Genomic DNA, 10,502 nt, shown 5'->3' on the forward strand with positions numbered 1-10,502 from the left:
GAAACAGTGCCAGACAATAGCCATCTTTAACTTATAGCCTGACACTGGAAATCACTAGAACTTATCTTTTGACGTCACTTTTTGGTCAGTGTCAGCTTGGCCTTCGTAAAGTTATGGCCTGATACTGACCAAAAAATGACGTCAAAAGACAAGTCTTTGACCACAAAAGAAAACAAATCGTGAGTTGTATTCAATAGTTCAACCAATGAAATAGCTTGTTTCCTTGAACAGTACTAACGACAACTCATAAGGCGGTGCAAAAACCAAATAATGACGTCAAACTGCCAGTCCTTTTGGATTTCAGTGCCAGGCTATAACAAAACGATGGCTACGACCATAGCCATCTTTAAATTATAGCCTGACACTGGGAACCACTAGAACTTATCTTTTTACGTCATTTTTTTAGGTTTGTGCACCGCCTAGTGGGTTATCGTTTGCAGTGCTCAAGGAAACAATAACTGATTCCATTGGTTGAACTATTGAATACAACTCACTGTTTGTTTTCCTTTGTGGTCAAAGACTTGTTTTTTGACGTCATTTTTTGGTCAGAGGCAGGCTATAAGTAAAAATGGCTACTGCCAGACAAAACAGAAGAGAAAAATGCAAGAGAAAAAACATTATCCCCCAAAAAATCTGCCTCTCTAGTCCAGAGAGGTTGATATTTTAGGATGCTTTTTCCCCCTTGTATTTTTCTTTCCTGCACGAATTTATACACATTTTTTTCAGATCTTAGTGTCGGTAGACAGTTACCTCAAAATGTTGATGAACATGTTGTCCAAAACTTAATTAAAGTTACATTATGATGTAAATATTGATCATAGTTATGATCTGAACATTTTTTCTTGTAATTTCCACAGGGTTTACAAAGGTCTTTGGCCTAAGAAACCCCCGCAATGTTGTTTGTTTTGTCTTTTTTGTGGGGGTGATTGTTAATTAACGTTAAATATTTTATAGAAGTTTTATGTGTTTTGTCATAAAAGTAGTGATTCTCCCGGCACAAGCAAAATCCTAATAAGTGATCAGTGATATAGATAGATCTGTGTCATTTTGTGCATTTGATACATTGTTTTTTTTCCCTTTCCATGTCGGAGAGTTTGACTGTCTTGTTGTATCCAATCAATATTGATACTATACGTTTAGGGAAAATACTCATAACATCCACCAGCTAAATTAAATATACCACAGCACAAAACTGTGTGAACATTTAACGTTTATAGTCTGATTGATATATTCCTTCAGTGACAACTAACTAATCACTAACAGGGTATCTTTAAAATAATAACAAAGAGCCGAGTGACATCATATTCGTTCCTTCTATAGTGTGATAAGTGTCATCTCTTTTCGATGGAGGAGGAGGAAGTAGTTACAACGTTTTGATCACGAGATTATCCCTTGATAAAGGCCAAGATGTATTATCTGTATTGTTCAGTCATGAATGCATTATATTTTCTTCTTTTATTAGCGGCTTTCAAAGGTAAGTTTCCAACTATATAAAATATTGTTAATCTGTCTTCAACCATGTCATGGTCTAAATGAGTGCTTAAGAGCTAACTCGACTACATGCATAAAATAAAGATGTGAAGAATAGGGCCCCCAGAATTTAGTAGTTACTTTTTAAAAGAGCAAATGACGAATTGTTTAAGATGATATGAATAGAAAGCTGAAATTTAATTAAATGAGTCTCCTGATAAATGAATGGTGATCAGAGTTACAAATGGGAATATAATATTAAGTATCTTATGCAATCTTGATGAGAAGATGATAATGTTAGATATTGCGGGCAGACTTGTGGGGTTCCACTTCCAGTTTGAGAGTAGTTGCAGTTATTCCTCCGACGGGCTCAGGCTTGATAAATTCTTGACAGTGATTGAACTGGCAAAGGTGACAAAGGAAGCTCTGACGTCTTGATGGCGGAAATCAAAACTAGTGAAGTGGTCCACAATGTCCCGAGAGTGAGATATAAATCTCGAAAACATAGATAATATGAGGAGTGGAATAGTATGGTCATCAGGGCAGGGCATAGGTTATTGAGAGAAGTGAGTTAGGAAGAATACATCAGTCAGTTTTTATAATAAGTGGCTACGTGACAGAAGGTAGAACGAAAAGTATTCACTAATTTGAAATGAATCCAAAGAGAATGCTATTAAAGGAAAGATGATCTAATATTAGAAGGTAAAGTTTTTTCTAAGCCTATCGAAATATAACAGGAGTGAGATGAACTCAGTTCTTACTTAAATAAAACTTTAATAAAATAAATGTAAATAATCGTTACTGTGACAAACCATCTTTGGTTGAAATTTACGTGAATAAACGAATGAAGGGTGGCCCACCTCCTGATATAATGTAAGAATATAATAAATAAAGGAAAGTTGCATTTTACTAACATTCTCGCATTGTACTCAAGTGCAAAAAATGAGTACCTGGCCAGCGTTGTCTCTACCCAAAAAGAAATGCACTATCGCCTGTAGTACTACATGTTCAGTGTAGTCAATTGGGTTGGGAACCCTTGTAAAGTGCTTAGAGCACGTTTAGTGAATATTGCGCTATATAAATGCCCAAATGCTCAAGAACCAAATAAAGAAAATTGAAAATAAAAATCAAGTGACCATAATTACAAAAACTAAGTGTTTTTAAAGCTTAATATGCTCCTTACTGTCCATATCCGAGTTTATTTTCCTAATACACAAACATTGATATTTAAAAAACTCAAACTAAAAAAAAAACATTAAGTACGTTATATCTATTGTACAAAAAAAAAAAAAGAATAAGAAAAGAGTTCATTGTATCATAACAAATGTGACCCTTCGCCTCAAAACGGTATTAAGTCGGGATGGTTAAGATGTTGAAAATTGAATTTATAGCCAGAAATATCAGACTTGTGTTGAGTTTGTATGTTTTATTGAGGAGAGTGGATACCATATTTTAAGGCGCTATTGCCAACACTTTATATTTTTGACCACTTTAACATTTAATTCGGCTTTTAAGCATATGGTTCGTTTCGACATAATACCGTTTTGAGACGATGGGTCACAAATGTGACGATTTCCCAAGTGATGCTTGCGTTTCTGTAATATACTCACAACATCCACCAGCCGGATACAACGTACCAACACACAAAATTAAGTTTAACCACGAACGTTTATAGAAATTAGTGAGAACTAATCATTAAAACGGATGTCTAATAACAATAACAAAGAGTGACGTTCAATGGCTGAAAGGAGATGGTTAACTCTCCTTACCGACCATTTTCAGCATTTTCCCAAAATGGCAGGCTTACCCAGCAGAAAAAATTAATTTCTTAAACTCAAACCAGCTCTCTACAAAACAACTCTATGTTGCTTTATTAATTAAACAAAGATCGTTGTGATGTACGTAATAAATCTGAATAAGAAAAAAATGTATATTATTGTAACAAATGTGACAATTTTGCTGTAGGTGGTAAGGAGAGGGTGAAGAAACAAGACTGGATTGATTTCCTCAATAAAGACAGTGGATTAAATGTTATATCTTTGGCTTAGATTTCAGTGTTAAGCATCGAATTCAGTCCGATATTCGATCGTTTTTGAGACGATTTAATTGAATTAACAGCCGTTAACAGCGTTGCCTCTGTCCGAAAAATTATACTATCGCCTAAAAGGTGTCATGTCCCGTCCTACATGTTAAATGTTGCTGTTGGCCAGGGAACCCTTGTAAAGCGCTCTGCGTACATTTAGTGGATATTGAACTATATACAAATTCAATTTTAAAAGCATAACTACATAAAAAAGTAAACAGTCCTTCGAAGCCATCAGGCCCATGGAGCCGGAGTTTATCCCGGTTTCTATAGCGTGAATCGGACAATAGCAATTGTTTGCTACACTTTGGATAGGAGGTTAGTCTATCGCAAAGTACTTTCCGCCAGATCTAACAGACCCAGCCACCCACTCACAGCAGGTTGGACTGGAGGGGGGGGGGGGGGAAATGGGGGTCAGAAAAAATCTCATTTACCGCGCCCAGGATTGATCTACTCTAGATCCCTTTGTGTGTGAAGCGAGTGCTCTATCAATTGCGCTATCTATCGGGACCTCCCAACAGACAAATTATAAAGAATACATGAATAAATATTAGATCTGTATGATCGTTCTCCGATTTTTACACTATTAAAAAATGATAGTATGGTTCTTTTCATTAGCCACTGATGCATCGTCCTTTAACTCTCTCCTTTCCAACTATAGATAGAATGAAGATGACGTCACTCAGGTCTTTGTTATTGTTTTTTGCCATCCGCGTTTATGAGTGGTTCTCACAGAACTGTATTAACCCGCCTATAAACGTTCATGGATACATACAGTTTTGTGTGTTGGTCCGTTATACTTCCGGAAGGCAATGTTATGAGCTTCTTAGATAGAATGCGCTTGGCCAAGGAGTTCACAACATTGCCATCCGGAAGTATAACGGACCAACACACAAACTCTGTGTAACCATGGACTTTTATAGTCTGGTTAATACAGTTTAGTGAGAGCAACTCACAAACGCGGATGGCAAAAACAATAACAAAGGCCTGAGTGACGTCATCTGCATACTATCTATAGGAAAATCGTCACAATCGAGCATTACGATACAACCAACATTTTTCTTATTCAAATTTCTCTTGGACATCATAAGATTTAAAGAAAATGGGCAGTGTGTTGTAGTATATATTTTGTTAAAGAAATTATATAATATGTATCGGAAGAACTCACTGCAATAGGATTCAATAGTTGTAACGTCACTTCCTTCCTAATGACGCATGGTAACTTAGCAACACTGGCTCTAAACTATCGGAACAATGGCGGACGCCTGTATGAAATATTTCTCTGGCGAGCATAAAAGCGTATCCAGAGGGGGAAAAAACATAAATTTGATCATGTTTTGACTTTTAAACATTCTGATCACAAGACATATGAAAAGTTCTAACCAGCTTGAAGAATAAAAAAGTAATTATTTTCTTTGTTTAGAACCACGATGGCCGCCGTTGCTGGGCGACGTGACGTCAGACTACTGAATCCAATTATGTCTGAGTGATAAAAAATCTATTTTGTGTGTGTGTGTGTGTGTGTGTGTGTGTGTGTGTCTGTGTGTGTTAGTTGGGTGTGAAGTTTTGAGAAAAATCCTGAAAATGGCTGGTAATTACTTAATCCTCTTCGGGCCTTGAGGCACATAGGGCATCCACCAGACATCTCCATGTTTTGCGATCGGCTGCTTTTGCGGTGGCTGTATTCCAGGACAGGCCTGCTTCCTTTAATTCTTTCTCCATGGTCCTTCGCCAGGTTTCTTTGGGTCTTCCCCGCTTTCTCTTCCCATCTGCTGTCCAGTACAAGGCTGTCTTGGGAAGTGACCCTTTTTCCATTCTGGCCACATGACCCAGCCAACGCCATCTTCTTCTTTTTATTTGACTATCAATGCTAGTGCAGTCAGCTTTCTTTAATAGATCCACTGTTCTTATTTTTGTAGGCCAAAATAAATTAAAAATTCTTTTTAAACACTTGTTCTGAGAGGCTTCTAGTTTCTGTATTAAGGAGGATGTCATTTTCCAGCTTTCACTTCCATAAAGCAGTACACTTAAAACATTGCTCTTGTATATTTTCAGCTTTGTCTTTCTCATTATTTGCTTTGATTTCCAAAAGTTTTTCAGCATGCCGAAAGCCTGGTTTGCCTTTTGAATTCTGTGCTTGATATCGTGTTCTGCGTTTCCGTCGTCTGTTATTTTGGATCCGAGGTAGGAGAACTCTGTTACCTCTTCAATTATATGTTCATCTATCCTAATCTCACTGTCATGTTTTGGATTCACCCTAATGTACACAGTCTTATCGAAATTTATTTTCAGTCCAATTTTCGAGGCGTTCTTGTGTAGTACGTTTAGTTTCTCTGAGGCGTCTCTGTGTGTACTGGAAACTAACGCGATATCATCTGCGTAGTCTATATCTTCCAGAAAGGATGTCAGTGTCCAGCGAATGCCTCTCTTCTTACCATCAATTGTATTTTTCATGAGCCAGTCTAGAGCCAGGATAAACAGAAGCGGGGAGAGTATGCAGCCTTGTTTTACACCAGTTGTTACATTAAAGCTGTCTGTTAAATTGTTACCACAGATCACTTGGCATTGGTAGTTGCTGTACATTGCTTTGATTAGGTTGACTATCTTCATCAGTATACCATAATGGCGGAGTATTTTCCACAGGGACTCTCTGTGTAAGCTGTCAAAGGCTTTTTCAAAATCGACAAAAATGGTGTAGAGGGGGCTGTTCCATTCAATGCTTTGCTCCAGGATTTGTCTCAGGGTAAATATGTGGTCACTACATGACTTCCCTTTTCTGAACCCTGCCTGCTCTTTTCTAAGAATGTTTTCAATGTGAGGTGAGATTCTTTTCAGAAGGATTCTATTAAAAATTTTGGTCGTTACAGACAGGAGTGTTATTCCACGCCAGTTAGCACAATTTCCTAGGTCTCCTTTCTTGGCTATTTTATGAATGATGCCTTTCTGCCAATCCTCTGGTATTTCTTCCTTTTCCCAAATGTTGATGAACAATTTACTGAGAATTTTGGACATTTCTTGCGGGTTCGTTTTAAGCATTTCCGCACTGATTTTGTCAATACCTGGGGCCTTGCCATTTTTTTGTTGTTGTATTGCCTCGTGCACCTCATGCTCAGTGATTGGACCAAGATTAACCTCTACGTCCATTTCTGCTTTTGGGATATCAGTGTAAGAAGATGGGTCTGGTCTGTTCAGAAGGTTTGCGAAATATTCTCTCCATCTTTCAATTTTCTCCTTTTCGTCTGTGATGACACTACCATCTTGGGATTTTAATGGTTTCTCTTGACCATAACTTCTGTTTCCCGAGAGCTTTTTTGTGATTTTGTATAGTGTTTGTGTGTCTTGTCTTACAGCTGCATTTTCTGCTTCAGTTGCTAAATTTTCTGCAAAATCTCTTTTGTCTTTCCTTGTGGATTTTTTCACTTCTTTATCCTTCAATGAGTATTCAATGGATAGCCTTTCTTTCAGTCGGGGGGATTTAGCGTTCAGGAGATTTAGTTTGATTGATTTTCTTTGGTTAATGAGCTCCCATGGCCTTGCTGATATCCAATTCTCTGTATTGGATTTATTGTGTCCTAAGTGTTCAGTGGCACTTTCCTGCATGACGTGGTTGAAATCTTGGATTGTCATGTTTGTAATATCTTGTATTGCACTGAATTTGTTTCTTACTGAGATATTGAAATTGTTTTGGATATCTGGGATTTTCAATTTATCTGTGTTGAAACGTTTCTCCTTCTGTTTTGCTATTTTTGTTTTCATCAATTTAGTAGAGATTTTGGCTGTGACAAGATGGTGGTCACTTCCAATGTCTGACAAGACATCGTTTAAGCTGCTCTTCCATTTTCTGTTGATAATTATATGGTCTATCTGACTTTCTGTTTTCCCATCTGGTGATTTCCATGTCAATTTGTGGATGTTTTTGTGTGGGAAGAAAGTTCCACCAATAATGAAGTTGTGTTCTTCACAAAATTCTGCCAGTCTGCTTCCATTGTTGTTCATTACCCCTATGCCCTCCTTTCCAACGGACTGATTTGTTTGTGTATTGCCAACTCTAGCATTAATGGCTGGTAAGGATAGAGTTAATCCTTTTGTTTCTGTTTTTCTTTTTTTTTTCTTTTTTCTTGGGGGGGGGGGGGGGGGGGGGGGTATCAATGTATTCATCCATTGAATGAAAAGAGTAGAGAAGTGCCCAGAAAACATTAGAGAATATAAACTGTTGCGTCAATGAGAATTAAAACCGAGACTCTATTGTTGCGGTATCCTTTAAGATTAAAACAGAATGCAAGCATGTAGAACGAAGTCGCGTTATAGTCGATTTTTTTTTTCTTTTAAAAATGAAAATATGACTAGATAGTATGCGCTTGGCTAAGGAGTTCACAACATTGCCATCCGGAAGTATAACGGACAAACACACAAAACTGTGTGTATACATGACCGTTTATAATCAGGTTAATACAGTTTAGTGAGCATTACTCATAAACGCGGATGGCAAAAAACAATAGCAAAGACCCGAGTGACGTCATCTACGAACAATCTATACAGTTAAGTGAGAATTACTCATAAACGCGGATGGCAAAAAAACAATAACAAAGACGTGAGTGACGTCAACTTCGTTCTATCTATAGATAGTATGCGCTTGGCTAAGAAGCTCATAACATTGCCATCCGGAAGTATAACGGACCAACACACAAAACTGTGTGTATCCATGAATGTTTATAGTCGGCTTAATACAGTTCAGTGAGCATTACTCATAAACGCGGATGGCAAAATACAATAACAAAGACCTCTGTGGCGTCATCTTCGAACTATCTATACAAAGCGTGTGAATAGAATTCATATCCATGTATTGTAATGCTCTCTGCAATGGTGAGAGCTTGGAAATGCTCTGTATTGAAGCAAATGTTTCTCTTATACTTTTATTATTATTATTATTATTATTATTATTATTATTATTATTATTATTATTATTATTATTATTATTATTATTATTATTATTATTATTATTATTATTTTATTATTAATATTATTATTATTATTATTATTATTATTATTATTATTATTAGTAGTAGTAGTAGTAGTAGTAGTAGTAGTAGTAGTAGTAGTAGTAGTAGTTGTTGTAGTAGTAGTAGTAGTAGTAGTAGTAGTAGTAGTAGTAGTAGTAGTAGTAGTAGTAGTAGTAGTAGTATTGTTTATTATTATTATTATTATTATTATTATTATTATTAGTAGTAGTAGTAGTAGTAGTAGTAGTATCATCATCATCATCATCATCATCATCATCATCATCATCATCATCATCATCATCATCATCATTCTTCTTCTTCTTCTTCTTATTCTTATTATTATTATTATTATTATTATTATTATTATTATTATTATTATTATTATTATTATTATTATTATTATTATTATTATTATTATTATTATTATTAAACTGTTTTGCTGAATACCTACAACGCCAACAAATTAGATAATAAATAAACAGTGATAACAAATTCCCATGGACAGACATACCATTACTCAACCTGCCCCACGTTATTGGCACGGAACTAGAGATGCTTGAATAATAAAGCCTCATTTATAGAGACAACAGACATTGTAGTAGATTATTTCATCGAATATTTTATAAGGCAAAAACATAGCCCTATGAATAATAATCGTCATTCTACGGGGGTTGCTGCTCGATGTGCTCATGAATATTTATAAGTTGATGGATGACGTAAGACGACATATCATGGCGGTCTTGGCCAACAGTTCCCGTGTTTATTTATCAATAATTCAAATCTTTATAGATGCACGGAAGTGTTTGTGTGTATGTGTGTGTGTGGGAGGGGGGGGGGGGGGGGGGAGAAGGAAAAATGATAGCATAAAAGGTGTGACGAGTCCCTGGTGATAACTACCAGTTGTCTTGTAACTGAGAGGTAGATTGATATCTGTACTTGTTAATAAAGGCGATAAATAAACAATGTGTATGTTATTATTTTTTGTTATTGTTGTTTGAAATAAGCATGTTTGGGGTTTGTCAAAATTGAAACTATTTTATAAACAACAAAACACACTGTCTTTTTGTATTGATAATACCAATGGTATACCTACCATTTATTTGATGATATAGATACAATCTTCCACGCAATGTTGTATATTCTGAAGGAGTTCAAAACCACGCACGCGAGATTTCCGAATGCGAAATTATGTAAATTTAGTGCTGTCGTGTGTAAAATTATTATTATGTCACTCTCACCCACCCCCTTCCCCCCCCCCCCCACCCCCCACCCCGGCGCCTTCCACCCCTACCCGCTTTCTAAAATATTACTAAATGAATGCACATGAATAATCATAGGCAGGACGAGAGACGCATGCGCACACCAACATGACGTTCTCTCTCTAATAACTTTTCCGCCGGTGACATCACAGACTATGGGTGACGTCCAATCAAGGGGCGCTACTCTTCCGCTAATCTCATTCCCTATTGTTTATGTGTTGTTGAGTCGGATTGTATTTATCAAACTAACTATTGCTTCATCTTCTTAAGAATACAAAGCAATAAGTCAATGTTTTCAAACAAAAACAAAAAACAAACAACTTTTTAACCCTCTCTCCTTACCAACCACAGGAAAATCGTCACATTCGTTACTATGCAACCAACATATATCTCATTCTTATTTCTTTTGTACATCACAAATAAAGAAATTTGTTTTGTTACGGTTGTGAAAAACCTGCCATTGTGTTGTAAACCTCATTTTACTGAATAATTTTATGTATAGAATGGACTTGATGCTTTTCTGTTTGAGTAAGAATGATCTATTTTTGTGTTGGGTGGGTGTGAAGTTTTGGGGGAAATTCTGAAACTGGCTGGTAAGGAGAGAGTTAATATATTTAAATGATTCTTTTTTACCATTCATCATCCATCGTGGCTTGTGCTCTTGAGTACGTTGCCGGTCAGCTGTCTCCA

The sequence above is a fragment of the Berghia stephanieae genome, chromosome 11, assembly GCF_034508935.2.
Source record: "Berghia stephanieae isolate SIO BIC M18660-M18661 chromosome 11, UCSD_Bste_1.3, whole genome shotgun sequence".
Lineage (NCBI taxonomy): Eukaryota > Metazoa > Mollusca > Gastropoda > Nudibranchia > Aeolidiidae > Berghia > Berghia stephanieae.